The following is a 7,500-nucleotide window of genomic DNA, read 5'->3' as shown; positions in this document are numbered from 1 at the left end:
CAGATCACAGCAAAATCACACTCTACTTGAACAGAGCTTTGCTCAATCATGATGCATCAAAGCCAAAGGAACTGAATAATATTAAGAAACGCTATAGATGGAAGGAAAGTAGTGTGGAAATCTACCAAAAAACTATTTGGCAACAACAAATTCAATCCCTTTTAGACAACTTCCTGGACAGAACGTTTCACTGTAATAGTGAAGGTGTAAACTTGGCAGTAGAAAACCTCAACAGTATATTTGACCTCTCAGCTTCCCTTTCAAATCTGAAGAAAATTAACAACAATGACAAATAGTTTGATGAAAGAAATTGAGAAACCTATCCAACCAAAAACATAGACACCCAGAAAACCTGAGCCTATGCCTTCACTATGGTAAATCACTAAAACAATACAGAAATATACTATGAAAAAAGAAGAAAAAAGTCAGAAATCAGCTCTATGTAATTGAAGAATCCATAGACTCCAACCACTTTCGGGAAAATTGGGACACACTAAGGAAACAACAACTCGAAGAGTTATCTATCCAAAATGGAGGTGTATGGGTCAACCACTTCTCCAATCTTTTGTTATAGTTATAGAACCCATTGCCCTTCATGGTTGTGAGGTCTGGGGTCCGCTCACCAACCAAGAATTCAGAAAATGTGGCAAACACCAAATTGAGACTCTGCATGCAGAATTCTGCAAAACTATCGGAATTAGCCCGATTTCCGCAAATAAACTAAATCCAGAAAATAGCCGTTAAATTCTACAACCACCTAAAAGGAAACGATTCCCAAACCTTCCATGACAAAGTCATCACCTACAGAGAGATGAACCTGGAGAAGAGTTCCCTAAGCAATGTGGTCCTGGTGCTCTGTTCACAAACAACATCAGACCCCACAGAGCCCCAGGACAGCAACACAATTAGACTCAACCAAATCATGAGAAAACAAATAGATAATTACTAGACACATTGGAACGAATTTACAATAAACAGAGCAAACTAGAATGGTATTTGGCCCTAAACAGAGAGTACACAGTGGCAGAATACCTGACCACTGTGACTGACCCAAACTTAAGGAAAGCTTTGACCATCTACAGACTCAGTGAGCATAGCCTTGCTATTGAGAAAGGCCGCCGTAGGCAGACCTGGCTCTCAATATTTAACAATCTATGTGCACACTGCCCACAACACGAGGTGGAAACTGAGCTGCACTTCCTAACCTCCTGCCAAATGTATGACAATATTTGAGACACATACTTCCCTCAGATTACACAGACCCACAAAGAATTCGAAAACAAACCCAATTTTGATAAACTCCCATATCTACTGGGTGAAATACCACAGTGTGACATCACAGCAGCAAGATGTGTGACCTGTTGCCACAAGAAAAGGGCAACCAGTGAAGAACAAACACCATTGTAAATACAACCTATATTTATGTTTATTTATTTTCCCTTTTGTACTTTAACTATTTGCACATCATTACAACACTGTATTTATACAGTATATATATATAACATGACATTTGAAAGGTCTTTATTCTTTTGGAACTTTTGTGAGTGTAATGTTTACTGTTTATTTGTATTGTTTACTTAGCTTTTGTTTATTATCTACTTCATTTGCTTTGGCAATGTTAACACATGTTTCACATGCCAATAAAGCCCTTGAATTGAACATTGAATTGAAACTTGAAATTGAAATTGAGAGAGAGAGCATTCAAAGGGAAAACAAGAACTCTTTCTCTCTGACAGGGTCACGTTAGCGAGCGTGTGTGATATGTCCACCCCTAGTATGTGTGTGTGTGTGTGTGTGTGTGTGTGTGTGTGTGTGTGTGTGTGTGTGTGTGTGTGTGTGTGTGTGTGTGTGTGTGTGTGTGTGTGTGTGTGTGTGTGTGTGTGTGTGTGTGGATCAAACGGCCAGTCGGCCAGATGTTAATAATCAGGGGCTGAACAAAAATATTGGACGGAGAATCTTAAAAGACAAGGGGAGAGGGAGGAGAGGGGAAAAAAGTAGAAAAGGAATCTGTTTGAATCATTTTTCAATCCGGTAGTAACTCTTTCTGAGACGTACACACACGCGTCTTCCTAGGGCTGAAATTAAACACCAACAAATGGGATAAAAAGTGTCCTTTCAGAAAGACACCGTAGCTTTAATCTCAGCTGTGTTCATGCATATGATGTCACAGTAGCTAGAAGAATAATAGCTGTGTTGCTTCTGTACATCGCCTGGGAGACTTCCAGCCACAGAAAGGAAATGAAACTTGGGGGCTTGTTGTAATTAACAACAACAAAGGCGATTAGTACCAATGCTAATGCAAGACTTTTACCCAGAAGTCCCTTTGTCTTTGTTTTTGCTTGATCTGCCAGTTTGACTCAGTATTGTCGGAGACACTAGAAGCTGTGAGGTTGTGACGAACCTTCTGGCCATGGTTTCAGATGATGTATGGGCGAGGGTGTATATCCCAGTGTGTGTAGGAGAGAGTACAGTTAGTTACAGTTCCATTTTATTATTTATCTTCACCAGAAGATACCTTTTATTTTCCCAACATTTAGTAGCCTCATCTAAGATTCAATCGCCAGCACCGAGAAAATGGCTTTAGTGTGTGTGTGTGTGTGTGTGTGTGTGTGTGTGTGAGTGAGTGTGTGTGTGTGTGTGTGTGTGTGTGTGTGTGTGTGTGTGTGTGTGTGTGTGTGTGTGTGTGTGTGTGTGTGTGTGTGTGTGTGTGTGTGTGTGTGTGTATATATGTGTGTGTGTGTATATATGTGTGTATTTGTGTGTATATATGTGTGTGTGTGTGTGTGTGTGTGTGTGTGTGTGTGTGTGTGTGTGTGTGTGTGTGTGTGTGTGTGTGTGTGTGTGTGTGTGTGTGTGTGTTTTTCTGTCTGTATAGAGTAAAACCCATCTCTAGTTTTCCCCGGCCCCATGGTCTTCCGGGAGCCTAGTTCTCTGGGTTGATGTTTAGTATTGTCGACATGCTGCACTCACCACATCTGGGGTACATCTGAATACTTGTTAAATATGCTGAAACACAGTTAGAAAGGTAGAGAGAGAAGGAAGGATAGAACGAGGGATATAGAAAGGGAGAAAGAGAGAGGTGGCAGTCAGAGAGAGAGAGCAAGAAGGAGGGATAGAGCGAGGGAGAAAGAGAGATCAGTGAGTCAGGAAGGTTATTGCTTAGGGAGTATTACCACTTGCCCTTGACTGAGTGGAGCACGGTGTTGTATTTCAAAGCACCAGAGTCTCACACACACACACACACACACACACACACACACACACACACACACACACACACACACACACACACACACACACACACACACACACACACACACACACACACACACACACACATGGCAGGGTCAGTCTGTGCTGTAGATGGCAGGGTCAGTCTGTGCTGTAGATGGCAGGGTTAGTCTGTGCTATAGATGGCAGGGTTAGTCTGTGGTGTAGATGGCAGGGTCAGTCAGGGTCAGTCTGTGGTGTAGATGGTAGGGTCAGTCTGTGGTGTAGATGGCAGGGTTAGTCTGTGGTGTAGATGGCAGGGTTAGTCTGTGCTGTAGATGGCAGGGTCAGTCAGGGTCAGTCTGTGGTGTAGTTGGTAGGGTCAGTCTGTGCTGTAGATGGCAGGGTCAGTCTGTGCTGTAGATGGCAGGGTCAGTCTGTGCTGTAGATGGCAGGGTCAGTCTGTGCTGTAGATGGCAGGGTCAGTCTGTGCTGTAGATGGTAGGGTCAGTCTGTGGTGTAGATGGCAGGGTCAGTCAGGGTCAGTCTGTAGTGTAAATGGCAGGGTCAGCCTGTGCTATAGGTGGCAGGGTTAGTCTGTGGTGTAGATGGCAGGGTCAGTCTGTGGTGTAGATGGCAGGGTCAGCCTGTGCTATAGATGGCAGGGTCAGTCTGTAGTGTAAATGGCAGGGTTAGTCTGTGCTGTAGATGGCAGGGTCAGTCTGTGGTGTAAATGGCAGGGTTAGTCTGTGGTATAGATGGCAGGGTTAGTCTGTGGTGTAGATGGCAGGGTCAGTCTGTGGTGTAGATGGCAGGGTCAGTCTGTGGTGTAAATGGCAGGGTTAGTCTGTGCTGTAGATGGCAGGGTCAGTCTGTGGTGTAAATGGCAGGGTTAGTCTGTGCTGTAGATGGCAGGGTCAGTCAGGGTCAGTCTGTAGTGTAAATGGCAGGGTCAGCCTGTGCTATAGGTGGCAGGGTTAGTCTGTGGTGTAGATGGCAGGGTCAGTCTGTGGTGTAGATGGCAGGGTCAGCCTGTGCTATAGATGGCAGGGTCAGTCTGTAGTGTAAATGGCAGGGTTAGTCTGTGCTGTAGATGGCAGGGTCAGTCTGTGGTGTAGATGGCAGGGCCAGTCTGTGCTGTAGATGGCAGGGTCAGTCTGTGGTGTAAATGGCAGGGCCAGTCTGTGCTGTAGATGGCAGGGTCAGTCTGTGGTGTAAATGGCAGGGCCAGTCTGTGCTGTAGATGGCAGGGTCAGTCTGTGGTGTAAATGGCAGGGCCAGTCTGTGCTGTAGATGGCAGGGTCAGTCTGTGGTGTAGATGGCAGGGTCAGTCTGTGGTGTAAATGGCAGGGCCAGTCTGGGAAATACCCTCGATCTGGAAACACATTCCACACACACACACACACACACACACACACACACACACACACACACACACACACACACACACACACACACACACACACACACACACACACACACACACACACACACACACACACACACACACCCAAACGCCCTGCGAGAGAATGGAGAGGGAGAAAAGGGTCTGATGAGACCCAGATGATAGCTGCTCTTCTTTCCTCCTTTTTGTTCTCTCTCTCTTTCTCTTTCTCTCTTCCCTCTCTTCTCTAGCTTCATAGCTTTAATTTAGCTAGAAAAGTTTTATAAATGTAGATCCTGATAGGCGTTACACACACACACACACACACAACACACCACACACACACACACACACACACACACACACGTATGTTCTTTAGTATCAGTGTGATGCCCCCTGGAGGTGAAGTGTGTCTATAGCGTTCTGACACCTGGTTGGGGTAGTAACGACAGAGCAGTAACAGAGGAGGAGAGGAGTGAGGGATGAGGGAGGGGAAGACAGGGTTTAACAGAAGAGTAGAGTGGAGTAAATTATGAATAAGTGCTGTCAAAGGCAGATCGCTGTACTACACTCTTGGAAAAGAGGGTGTGTGTGTGTGTGTGTGTGTGTGTGTGTGTGTGTGTGTGTGTGTGTGTGTGTGTGTGTGTGTGTGTGTGTGTGTGTGTGTGTGTGTGTGTGTGTGTGTGTGTGTGTGTGCGTGCCTGTCTGGGGCCTGTCTGCTTGGTCTTGATTAGGCTTCATCAGTGAACCCCTTTGTTGACCTCTCTGCCCCCCCAACACACACACCGCACGTTATTCCTAACCCCCTTGTCTACTCTTCCAGGCCACTTCCTTCCCTCCCTCTCCCTCCTCCTTTTCTGTGAGATGTGATATGGCGTGGAGGGGCTGAGGGGTGGAAGCAGACAGAGTAACAAAGAAAAAGACCAGGCATCCTTTCTCTTTCCTTTATCCTTTCTTATTCTCCGTTGTTACCTCGTTACCTCGTTGTTACCTCGTTACCTCGTTGTTACCTCGTTACCTCGTTGTTACCTCGTTACCTCGTTGTTACCTCGTTACCTCATTGTTACCTCGTTACCTCATTGTTACCTCGTTACCTCATTGTTACCTCGTTGTTATCTCATTACCTTGTTGTTACCTTGTTGTTACCTTGTTGTTATCTTGTTGTTATCTTGTTGTTGCCTTGTTGTTACCTTGTTGTTACCTTGTTGTTGCCTTGTTGTTACCTTGTTGTTACCTTGTTGTTACCTTGTTGTTACCTTGTTGTTGCCTTGTTGTTGCCTTGTTGTTACCTTGTTGTTGCCTTGTTGTTGCCTTGTTGTTGCCTTGTTATTACCTTGTTGTTACCTTGTTGTTTTCTTGTTGTTGCCTTGTTGTTACCTTGTTGTTACCTTGTTGTTACCTTGTTGTTACCTTGTTGTTGCCTTGTTGTTGCCTTGTTGTTACCTTGTTGTTACCTTGTTGTTACCTTGTTGTTACCTTGTTGTTGCCTTGTTGTTACCTTGTTGTTGCCTTGTTGTTACCTTGTTGTTATCTTGTTGTTGCCTTGTTGTTGCCTTGTTGTTATCTTGTTGTTGCCTTGTTGTTATCTTGTTGTTACCTTGTTGTTACCTTGTTGTTACCTTGTTGTTACCTTGTTGTTACCTTGTTGTTATCTTGTTGTTGCCTTGTTGTTATCTTGTTGTTTTCTCGTTGTTACCTTGTTGTTACCTTGTTGTTTTCTCGTTGTTACCTTGTTGTTACCTTGTTGTTACCTTGTTGTTGCCTTGTTGTTACCTTGTTGTTGCCTTGTTGTTACCTTGTTGTTGCCTTGTTGTTGCCTTGTTGTTGCCTTGTTGTTGCCTTGTTGTTACCTTGTTGTTACCTTGTTGTTGCCTTGTTGTTACCTTGTTGTTGCCTTGTTGTTATCTTGTTGTTATCTTGTTGTTGCCTTGTTGTTACCTTGTTGTTACCTTGTTGTTGCCTTGTTGTTGCCTTGTTGTTACCTTGTTGTTACCTTGTTGTTGCCTTGTTGTTATCTTGTTGTTACCTTGTTGTTACCTTGTTGTTACCTTGTTGTTGCCTTGTTGTTGCCTTGTTGTTGCCTTGTTGTTACCTTGTTGTTGCCTTGTTGTTGCCTTGTTGTTGCCTTGTTGTTGCCTTGTTGTTGCCTTGTTGTTGCCTTGTTGTTACCTTGTTGTTGCCTTGTTGTTGCCTTGTTGTTGCCTTGTTGTTGCCTTGTTGTTACCTTGTTGTTGCCTTGTTGTTGCCTTGTTGTTACCTTGTTGTTACCTTGTTGTTGCCTTGTTGTTGCCTTGTTGTTGCCTTGTTGTTGCCTTGTTGTTGCCTTGTTGTTGCCTTGTTATTACCTTGTTGTTACCTTGTTGTTTTCTTGTTGTTGCCTTGTTGTTACCTTGTTGTTACCTTGTTGTTACCTTGTTGTTACCTTGTTGTTGCCTTGTTGTTACCTTGTTGTTACCTTGTTGTTACCTTGTTGTTACCTTGTTGTTGCCTTGTTGTTACCTTGTTGTTGCCTTGTTGTTACCTTGTTGTTATCTTGTTGTTGCCTTGTTGTTGCCTTGTTGTTATCTTGTTGTTGCCTTGTTGTTATCTTGTTGTTACCTTGTTGTTACCTTGTTGTTACCTTGTTGTTACCTTGTTGTTACCTTGTTGTTATCTTGTTGTTGCCTTGTTGTTATCTTGTTGTTTTCTCGTTGTTACCTTGTTGTTACCTTGTTGTTTTCTCGTTGTTACCTTGTTGTTACCTTGTTGTTACCTTGTTGTTGCCTTGTTGTTACCTTGTTGTTGCCTTGTTGTTGCCTTGTTGTTGCCTTGTTGTTGCCTTGTTGTTGCCTTGTTGTTGCCTTGTTGTTACCTTGTTGTTACCTTGTTGTTGCCTTGTTGTTACCTTGTTGTTGCCTTGTTGTTAT

At 43.9% G+C, this 7,500-nt stretch overlaps 1 protein-coding gene across 1 annotated transcript in view; it reads left to right on the top strand.

Moving 5' to 3' along the window:
* LOC120050504 (zinc finger homeobox protein 4-like) overlaps positions 1 to 7,500 on the top strand; it is a 31,841-nt gene that overhangs the window by 157 nt on the left and 24,184 nt on the right. The gene's annotated exons all lie outside the window — the stretch shown is intronic.

The sequence above is a fragment of the Salvelinus namaycush genome, chromosome 7, assembly GCF_016432855.1.
Source record: "Salvelinus namaycush isolate Seneca chromosome 7, SaNama_1.0, whole genome shotgun sequence".
In the NCBI taxonomy this organism is placed as follows: Eukaryota; Metazoa; Chordata; class Actinopteri; order Salmoniformes; family Salmonidae; genus Salvelinus; species Salvelinus namaycush.
The sequence above is the reverse complement of the archived record's forward strand: the minus strand, read 5'-3'. Positions and strand labels throughout refer to the sequence as shown.